At 35.3% G+C, this 10,682-nt stretch overlaps 1 non-coding gene across 1 annotated transcript; it reads left to right on the top strand.

The window, feature by feature from the left end:
- Positions 1-5,148: 5,148 nt before the first annotated feature.
- Positions 5,149-9,489, top strand: LOC103699344. Its single transcript, XR_005508541.1, has 2 exons — positions 5,149-5,779; positions 8,838-9,489. It is a non-coding gene; the product is annotated as an uncharacterized LOC103699344 (transcript).
- Positions 9,490-10,682: the final 1,193 nt, after the last annotated feature.

The raw sequence follows: 10,682 nt of genomic DNA on the forward strand, positions 1-10,682 counted from the left end.
CAAAGTGATCTATTAAATCAACAATTTTTGTTGAGGATAGACTGCAGTGGAGTTAAACAGATTATACAAAAGGATGTTAAGAATTTAGTATCTAAGCAAATATTTATTAGATGGCAGGCACAATTATCTGTTTTTGATTTTGGAATACAATATATTAAGTCTAAAGAAAATTTTCTTTTTGATTTTATAACTAGAGAATTTTTGCAAGGATGATTCCTATACGAGGAAGTTACAGTAATTGAGGCAGAAATTCTGCTCGATATGGCAAGGGATGCAGTGCCAATGCACTTCCTATAAGTTTAGAAAATGTTCTATCTCATTTGAGCAAGGGACGCGTTGCCAATGCACTTTCCATTAGAATTCCATAAATGGTGGATTTTGGCATCCTATCTCAAAAGGGATTAGAAGAAGGATGACCAATCACAGCAAATTGATGTTGTCGCAAGGAATTGCTTTGCAACCAATTTCATTGTCCAGCCCTATGATTAAGTACTACGGAAAAATCTTCTGGACAGTACTTATTTGGAGAAGAAATCCGAATAGATAAGTATGTACCTAGATTATAATGATGACTTGAATGATCCATGGTTCATACGTCAAAAATATTTTGGCGAAAAGGGTTATATCCTTTATGTGAAAAAAAAACAGAATAGTAATGGAGACAATCTTACTCCATACTAATTCTGTTGCAATCAATATAATTTTCATAATAATTCAATGAGAAGTGGCATCATCAATTTCAGCAGATGCACTATTCATAGGGTAATCAGACCCAGTGAATGGGGACTTGACCCAAATTTAGAGAAAGCCATTTCATGTAAATGGGCAGATAGTCCTAGCTAATTACTGGGAGTTTGGGACTATGTCCAAAGTTTTACTAACATGTTTTATTATGAGAATCTCAAGAGAAAACAGTCTTGGTTTCTGCAGGTTAATACAGATGTGCTACAGAAGCCTCTTTCAGGCTGGTTTCATAAATGGTGGACCTACTTTGGGCCAGATTTAAGTTTTTTGCTCAAAGAAATATTTGAATATATTGAAGACTGGGTGGATAATCATCCCACCATCAATAAATTGACGGATGATAATATCTCTTTTGACTTACGTCTCATAATGTTTATTATTGAAAACAGAATTCCATGGATATGGAAATGGGTCAAATCCGCAGAACTTGAAGCCAGAAAAAATCTTCCTGTGCTTAAAAGAAAGTTTTTATATAAGTGGTGGCTGGGCGCATGCCCAGAGAAAAATATAATGATATAATCACCACTATAAAAACTAATTTAATTTCTTATAAGAGCATGAATGAACATGCCATATCTCAGCAATCAGCTGATCTTAATGATAGTTATTTTGTTAATCTAAAAAATAAGTTCTTCCGGAAGCATCCTCACTGCACCGAAGAAGAAATCATGGTCAAATGCCTTGACCACATGAAGCAGCAATTTTACTGCACATTCGAGGCCAATCCAATTGCAAATGCCTCCATGAAATCTACTGAATCAAGGACTTCGTCTTCATGAACTCCAGAAGACCACAACAAGTACAGATGTTTAGTAGAAAAATCTCAAGATCCCTATGCAGAAGATACACAGTCCTTTCACACAGAGTATAGGACAGAAGCCATCTGGCAAAGAATTTTTGCTAGCAGACCTTGTAAAGGAGCAGTCAAATCAAGACTAGAGGATAGACAAAGTCTGCCCATTCAGACTGATCAGATTAATATCAGCAGACCAAGCCATGTGATCAGCCAAATCACTAGCTGAGTCACCAAATATCATCCAGAAGGAATCCACTTTTAGCAGAAGGAATCCACATTCGCAAGCTTCATCCAGAAGGAATCAACTTTCTTTCACGATAGGCACACCAATTATGGTCACATCAACTTTAATAAAGTTGCTTTAGTCTACACCATCCTTATGCCAGCACAGCGAAGGAATCTACTTTCCATAAAGCTACTTTGATAAAGGAGCTTTATGTTGATGTTAGGTTTTTTTCAGGCGGAAGAAATCACTCCAGCCAGAGAAAAAGGAATCAACTTTTCGAAAAGTTGATTTTTGTAAGAGCAAGATGCTTTACTTTATAAAAAACAAATTGCTTTAAGTCTTTTTCTTTTTTTTTAGTCTTGTCATTCTTTTATCTGTCGGCCATGAGCGACAGAGCTAATTTTCAGACTCTAAGAATGCTTAGAAACCAACTTGGCTCTGATACCAATTAAGGAGCGGGAGTGGGAGAGAACGCAATCAGGAGTGGAGGAACAAGAAATTTTATTTCTCCAAAGGCTGAAGGTTCTGCCTCAACAAGGGAGAGGTTGTCCCCTTAAATAGCAGAAAAACAAAGTTGGCTTCCAAGCATTCTTGGAGTCCGAAAGTTAGCTCTGCCGCTCATGGCTGACAGGTAAACGAATGACAAGACTAAAAAAAAGGAAAAGACTTAAAGCAATTTGCTTTTTATAAAGTAAAGCATATTGCTTTTACAAAAAGTGACTTTTCAAAAAGCTGATTCTTTTTTCTTTAGCTGGAGTGATTTCTTCCACCTGAAGAAAGCTGACATCGACATAAAGCTCCTTTATTAAAGTAGCTTTATGAAAAGTAGATTCCTTTGCTGGAGGGAGTCTTCCTCCGTCCGAAGCTGTGTGTTGGCATAAGGCTAATGTAGAATAAAGCAACTTTATTAAAGTTGATGTGACCATAATTGGTACCTAGTGTGGCCGAAAGCTGATTACTTCTGGATGAAGCTTGCCAAAAGTGGATTCCTTCTGCCGAAAGTGTATTCCTTCTGGATGGTGTTTGGTGACTCAGCTAGTGATTTGGCTGATCACATGGCTTAGTTTGTTGATGCTAATCTGATCAGTCTGAATTGGCAGGCTTTTTACCTTTATCTTCTAGTCTTGATTTGACCGCTCCTTGCGAGGTCTGCTGGCAAGAATCCTTTGCCAGATGGCTTTTGTCCTGTCCTCTGTGTGAAAGGACTGTATCTTCTACATAGGAATCTTGAAATTCTCCTGCTAAACATCTGTACTTGTTTTGGTCTTCTAGAGTTGATGAAGACGAAGTCCTTGATTCAATAGATTTTATGGAGGCATTTGCAATTGGATTGGCCTCGAATGTGCAGTAAAATTGCTGTTTCATGTGGTCAAAGCATTTGACCATGATTTCTTCTTCGGTGCAGTAAGGATACTTTCGGGAGAACTTATTTTTTAGATTAACAAAATAATTATCATTAAGATCAGCTGATTGCTGAGATATGGCATGTTCATTCATGCTCTTATAAGAAATTAAATTAGTTTTTAGAGTGGTGATTATATCATTATATTTTTCTCTGGGCATGCCCAGCCACCACTTATATAATAACTTTCTTTTAAGCACTGGAAGATTTTTTCTGGCTTCAAGTTCTGCAGATAGGACCCATGTTCATATCCATAGAGTTCTGTTTTTAATAATAAACATCATGGGACATAACTTAGAAGAGATATTATTATCTGTCAATTTGTTGATGGTGGGATGATTATCCACCCAGTCTTCAAAATATTCAAATATTTTTTTGGACAAAAATTTAGATCTAGCCCAAAATAGGTCCACCATTTATGAAACCAGCCTCGAAGAGGTTTCTGTAGCACGTTTGTATTGACCTACAGAAACCAAGACTGGTTTCTTTGAAATGGCTTGCTCTGATTTGGGTCAAATCCCCATTCATTGGGTCTGATTACCCTATGAATAGTGTATCTGCTGAAATTGATGATGCCACCTCTCATTGAATTGTTATGAAAATTATGGTTGATTTCAACAGAATTAGTATGGAGTAAGATTGCCTCTATTACTATTCTGTTTTTTTCTTCACATGAAGGATAACCCATTTCGCTAAAATATTTTTGACGTATGAACCATGGAATTCAAATCATCATTATGATCTAGATACATAATTACTTGTTCGGATTTCTTCTCCAAATAAGTACTGTCTAGGAGATTTTTCTGTAGTACTTCCTTCATCGTAGCGCTGGACGATGAAGTTGGCTGCAAAGCAATTTTTTGCGATATCAATTTGCTGTGATTGGTCATCCTTCTTCTGGTCTCTTTTGAGATAGGATGCCAAATCCACCAATTATGGAATTCTAATGGAAAGTGCATTGGCACTGTGTCCCAAATGAGACAATATTTTCTGAACTCATGGGTAGTGCATTGGCACTGCGTCCCCTATCATATTGAGCAGAATTTCTGCCTCGATTACTGTAAGTTCCTTATAGCCGGCATCTTCTCTGTGGATGGAAATCTATATGAGCTGACAGCACTCAAAATTGTATTTCCTGCATCTCCAGATCGATAGCCGGCATCGGAGGAAGGGGTGGGTGCAAAAATTCTCTGGTTAGAAAATTAGGAAGAGAATTTTCTTCAAGACTTAATATATTTTATTTCAAAATCAAAAACAGACAATTGTGCCTCCCATCCAGCAAATATTTGCTTGGATATTAAATTCTTAACATCTTTTTGTATAATCTGTTTAACTGTACTGCTGTCTACCCTCATCAAAAATTGCTTGGATACTAAATTCTTAACATCTTTTTGTATAATCTGTTTAACTGTACTGTTGTCTACCCTCAACAAAAATTATTGATTTAACAGATCACTTTGAAATTTAGAAATGCATTTAACAATTGAAGACATTTCCCTTTCTATTGTTGAATATTTTTTTGGGTAGGATTCCATTTCCCAGAGACAAATCTTATCAATATCTCTTTATTGAGATTTGGGTCTAATTATTTTAAGATTCCTTCAAAACCAATGTCTGATGCATCAGTTTTTACAATCTTAAACCAATTAGAATTTGGTAAAGATAAACAAGATAATTTTTTTACTTTTGACTTAATTTGCCTTACCTTGTCAGTATGCTGCTGACTTCAAGGTACAGATTCTTTATTTAACCTTTTATATAGGATTGCAGTATCCTTGGCTAAATCTTTATAATAATCAGATACATAATTAAGACTTCCTAAAAATCTCTGAAGCTGCTTTGTGTCTAAATTCTCATCTGAAAATTTAGATGCAAATTCAATGCTTCTTTTTATAGAAATTATTTTTTCTTGATTTATATAATGACTTAAAAAATCTTATTTTGGTCTGAAATAACTTTATTTTCTTAGCAGATATTGCTTAACCATTTTTTATGGTTATCATTTTGAAAGTTTTCAAATGTTTGATTTGCTGTTCTATGGATGCAGAGAACACTAATACATCATCAATGTATGTAATAATAAATTGAGAAAATGGATTGAATATTTCATTCATTATACTTTGAAATTCTGATGGAGCATTTTTTAATCCAAAGGGCATTACATTCCATTCGTAATGTCTAAATGGTACTGTAAAAGCTGTTTTATATATGTCAGTTTTATCTATTTGAATCTGCCAATATCCTGATTTTAAATCAAATTTTGAAAATATTAGTGCTTGACTCAGCCTATTCAATAAGTCTTTCTTATTGGGTAATGGATATCTTATCCATTTTAACACCTTATTTAAGGGTTTATAATTAATAACTAATCTAGGTACTCCTCTTTCTTTTTTTGCATTTTTATTCGCATAAAATGCAGTACAACTTCATGGAAATTGAGACTTTCTAATTAGTCCTCTATTTAGGAGTGTATCTATTTCTTTTTTGCATAAATTAAGATATTCTTGATTCATTTGTGTAGGTCTGGTTTTTGTTGGAACGTTCCTTTCATTAAAGGAATCTTCATATGGCAAGGATACAATATGTTTTTTCCTTGTCCAAAATGCATTAGGTAATTCATTGCATACTTCTTTAATAAATTTTTTTAGATCCCTAATTTTTTGTATTAAATAAGGATCTTGCAATTTCTTTTCAATACTAAAGATATTGACTTCGTTCTGAAGGAAATTTAATTGTCTTTCCTTTTTAATAAGAATATTTATTATTTCATTGATAACTTTTGTTTGTGGTTTTGTTATGAAAGAAAATATTATTTCTTTTCCTTGTTTTATGGAATAAATTCTATTATTGTTTATTTTTATTATAAGCATAATTTTATTTAGGAAAGGTGTTCCTAGTATAACAGATTGATTTAAATTTTTTACTAATATAAATGAGGTTTGTATGCATACCTCCATATTGCAAACATATGCTTCTGATATCTTATATTTGATATCTAATTTATTTCCATCGGCTGTAGTTAATGCCTGCACCGCTTTTTCAAAATAATTTGTAGGGATTATTCCATCTTGGCTACAATTTAAATCTGCACCACTATCTATTAAATTGTCTTTTATAACAATGTTAATTTTTATATTCCATTTTTGATATCTTATTTGGTTTAGTATATTTATATAACTAAGTAGATTATTTTCTATTGGTTTAGAATTTTCTATCAATTTAGAATGAATTTGTTTGTGTTCTGATTTTAATAGAATTATTATTGTTTTTAACTGATTAATCTCCTGTTTCAATTCATTTATTGACACAGGTTTTTCTCCTATTTGAAAAACTTGATCCTGACTTTCTATCTTTTCTTCTTGACTATTTGTCAGTACATTTAATTCTTTTATCTTCATATCCAATATGCTATCAGCATTTATTTTTGATAGTTGATTGGAATTCCCCGAGTTTTTTTCAAAATTCTAAACCATTTTGACTAATTCAGATTCAAAATTTAATCTAGACTCAAGTTTTTCTTGATCTGATTCCTTTGAAGTTTGAATATTCATCAAAGTTAATATTTCTTAGATTTTCTGATTCTGAGTTATTATTCAGAATTGCTTTAATTAATTCTTCTTTTCTTGATCTTTTATCTGGGTTAATCCCAAAACTTTCTATAGTTTCAGAGTTATAAAGTTTTGTAATTTAAAACCCTTTATAGAATTATTTTCTACTTCTTCTGTTTCTTCTTCCTTTGGAAAATATTCTAGCATTAATTTTGCTTTTTGTTCTTCTTTATGGAACTTAATAAACCATGGAACAAAGTATTTGATGTTTTGTTTGGCTTCTAATTCTATATAATACCGAGTTTTATAATATTCTAACTCAGTTGCATTAAAACTATTGAAGTACCAACTTCTAAATTCTTTATTTTCTTTAGATTGGAATTCTGTATTCGGAATTCTCCTTAATATTCCTCCTGGTAGAAGACTCATATTTTCTATTCTGAATATGATTAAAATTTTTAATATTAGTGGAACCTGGGCTTATGGAAGTATTTTCCATAATCGGCTAAATGATAGTGTCTATGCTTGACCTTATGATGTTATGCATTTTAATCCATGCATGTTATGGTCATTTACTTATGATTCTAAGACTCAGAGCACTATTCTCATCCCGGGAACAGTCTAGACCTATCAATCTGATTATTTCTTATACTATTTAAAACTTAATCATCAAGTCCATCTCAGATTCGACCATTTTCAATTTCCCTTCAATCTTGTTCTTATTGAGCTTTCATCATGAGTCCATCTCAGAATCGACCAAAACACCCTAACACCCTACTCGCCATCCTGGCATCAACAGGCAAACGGGCAACACGGTCTTCCCAATGACTTTAGCTCAACCGAATATAAGATGGGTATACCAAACAGTCTTCCTAATGACTTCAGTTTTAAACAGCATAATAATAATCTAAGACAGGCTTTTCAGACCATGTTGTAGTATCCTTAGTCCATGAATCATATGTAAAAAACATAATATAAAGAGACTAAAGTCTGAACATTATACCTTCATGCATAGCACTACTAGGCGATTAGCTAGCCATTCTGGCTATGCCTAGTTCCCTATACTAGTGTGGTTGGCTCAACAAGGGATTACCTCGGTGCTTATCCCTTGGCCTATGAACCCACACTGGTATAGTTGCGTACAAACTGGTCTAGGTACTACCAATAGCCTCCCCTTGGGCTTAGTGCTATGAACTGAACGATGCCAACTTGGCTCTGATTGGATTAGGGAATTAGGGAGCGGAAGAGAGAGAGAGCGCAGTCAGGAGTGGAGGAACAGGAAATTTTATTTCTCCACCTTTCTTTTTCTGCATTGTTATTCACAGTCAGGAGTGGAGAAATAAAATTTCTTGTTCCTCCACTCCTGACTGCGCTCTCTCTCTCTCTTGATTCCGAACTTTTCCTTTAGTAGGAGTAGGGTATTGAATACCTCTAGTAGGTACACCGGGCCGCCGGAAGAAGGGATAAAATAGCCCAAAAAACAGAAAGGTCAATCCGTCCCCCCCTTTTTTAGTCAAAAATAGAAAACCGGGCCGAACTTCTAAAAAGCAGCTCGCCCGCTTCCATAGAACAATATCGTGGCAACGTAGACCGAAGCCCCCCCCTCCCCTGTATTTGCAGATGAGCTGCAAATAGATTTGGGATAGGCTTTCTCCCCCAATCTGCTGGTTCAGTGGATCATAATCAACATTTGGATGGAGAGCAGGGCTCCCAGATCATTTCTTTCGAAGTTGATAAGGTCGAGAATGACCTGCGAAGACAGGCGTTGTTCTTTTTCGAAGTTAATAAGGGCTCCCGCTCCCGCTCCCTATTCCAAACTTGCAAATGGAAATTCAATTTTGTATACTCAGCATGTTTGATGTGTCAATATTACAAGTATGTCACATGTTTACCTTCTGAAACATAAGGCCTGGTTGTTTTACCCTTTTTGCCTTCACCTGAGACGGTAAAAAGTCTACCCTCATTTTTTTCAATCACTTTGAGCATGAGAAATTATCTGTTTTTATTTGAATAAAATGCTTGTGATATTGTTATCTGAGTAGTTTAATGTTGCATTATAGGTGATCTTCTTCAATTTTTTAATTAAAAATTTGGAGTGTACTCATCTTCTTTCTAATGCAGAATTTGCTGGTGACATCTACCCTCACCATGTGCACCGACCCATACCCCACTGAAGTGGTCCAGAAACCAGATGAACCTGATAAGGCAAGTGAGGTGCCCTGCGGTCAAACTGATCCAGTCCCAAATGGAGTTGAAACTGTGGCAGGTGATGGCGATGAAGAAATGACTGATGCAGAGGCTGATGAAAATACCCCAAACACTGATACTGAGATGCAAGAAGAAAAGGTTACTGAAACATCTGATAGTGATTCCGAGCTTAGATCTGATGCCAATCCTTCCCAGGAGCTTTGTACAACAAGTGAAGAGCAAAATCCTTGAATTTCAGAGGCGCCATGAGGGAAATGGATTGGATTTAGCTTGCTGGAGGGCGAATGAAATGAAAATATTCTGTTCCCACTGTTTTAGTTGAAGATATTAAGAGTACTCTGTTTGGTTTGCATGCCCCTAACAAGGGAAGATATCATATATCTGTAGAACCTAAGCAACTGCTCAGCCAGTTTTGAATTATAGTTTTGCTATACAGAACAATTTATTGTAAGGATAGTATGATTCAAATGGCACTAGACATTGTTTCAAACTGTGAACATTTTGAGGATACCAACTGGCTCAGTTGTTAAAGCCACTGGGTGTTTAATACAAGTGACGTGGGTCAGAATCCTGCACTTGGCTGATTTGTGCTAAGCTTCCTCCCATGCAAGTTCTCAGGGAAAAAAAGAAGGAAAAAAAATAAAAAACAAAGAAAATAACCAAGCATACTACAGTTGTTTATTTCTTTCTTTCCGTTGATCACTTAGTCTGACTCTATCTTTATACATGGCTCTTTACCTGTTAAAAGCTCGTCCATGAGGCAAACCTTGTTTTATATGGCTCTATATTCATGGCAAGGTATTAGATATACCATGAAACTTATTGAATATGTTGCATGTGCAAATTTTAACATTTTTGCACATAATTTAGAAAACAAGTACTTCGCAGAAAGGGTGGTAGATATTAGCTATTCTAGCTAACAGGTGAGTTTTTTTGTTGCTTCTCGATTTTTTCCATCTTGTATTGATCTTATATTTTCAGTTTTTTGACAATGGCTTTTAGAAAGTTTAAAAGTTATTGTGAGCGAAGAAAGATTTGAAACTTTTGTGATTTCAATCTAGTCATAATTGTAATTTATGCACATCTGTTGGCGGAGGCTAGGTAGGCCGAGTCAGTCTTGCCGCCTGCCAGCGTGGATGCGCCGGTTAGTAGGTGGGACATACTCTGCCAAGTAAAAAGGGCGTGGGGAGTCATTGAGCCCATGGCGAGGCCTGGTTGGAGTCCAGGTGGGCGAGGCCTGTCGGAGTTGACTCGTGGCGCTGTCTTTTGGTGCGGTTTAAGGAAATATAGTTGCGCCTTCACTAACACCTGCGAATTTTGGTGTAATGGTAGCGCTTGATCTTAACAACTGGTATCAGAGTAGGTGCTCTAGCTTTATTTGACCTAACCGTTAAGAGCAAAATATTAGATGGCAACCTCCTTTGGATCTTCTCTAGCTGAAGGCCAATCCACCAATAGGCTCTCTTTGTTCAATGAAACAAATTATACCTATTGGAAAGCAAGAATGAGAATTTTCATTCAAGCACAAGACTATGACATTTGGAGCATAATTATAAATGGACCACATATTCCCAAGCACATAATAGATAATGAAATCATCCCCAAATCTGAGAGAGATTGGAATGACAATGATAGGAAGTTAGCACAATTAAATGCCAAAGCAATGAATGTTTTATATTGTGCATTAGATCCAAATGAGTTTAATAGAATCTTTACTTGTATTTTTGCCAAAGAAATATGGGATGGACTTGAGGTTAC

This window comes from Phoenix dactylifera, unplaced genomic scaffold, assembly GCF_009389715.1.
Source record: "Phoenix dactylifera cultivar Barhee BC4 unplaced genomic scaffold, palm_55x_up_171113_PBpolish2nd_filt_p 000539F, whole genome shotgun sequence".
Taxonomy (NCBI): Eukaryota; Viridiplantae; Streptophyta; class Magnoliopsida; order Arecales; family Arecaceae; genus Phoenix; species Phoenix dactylifera.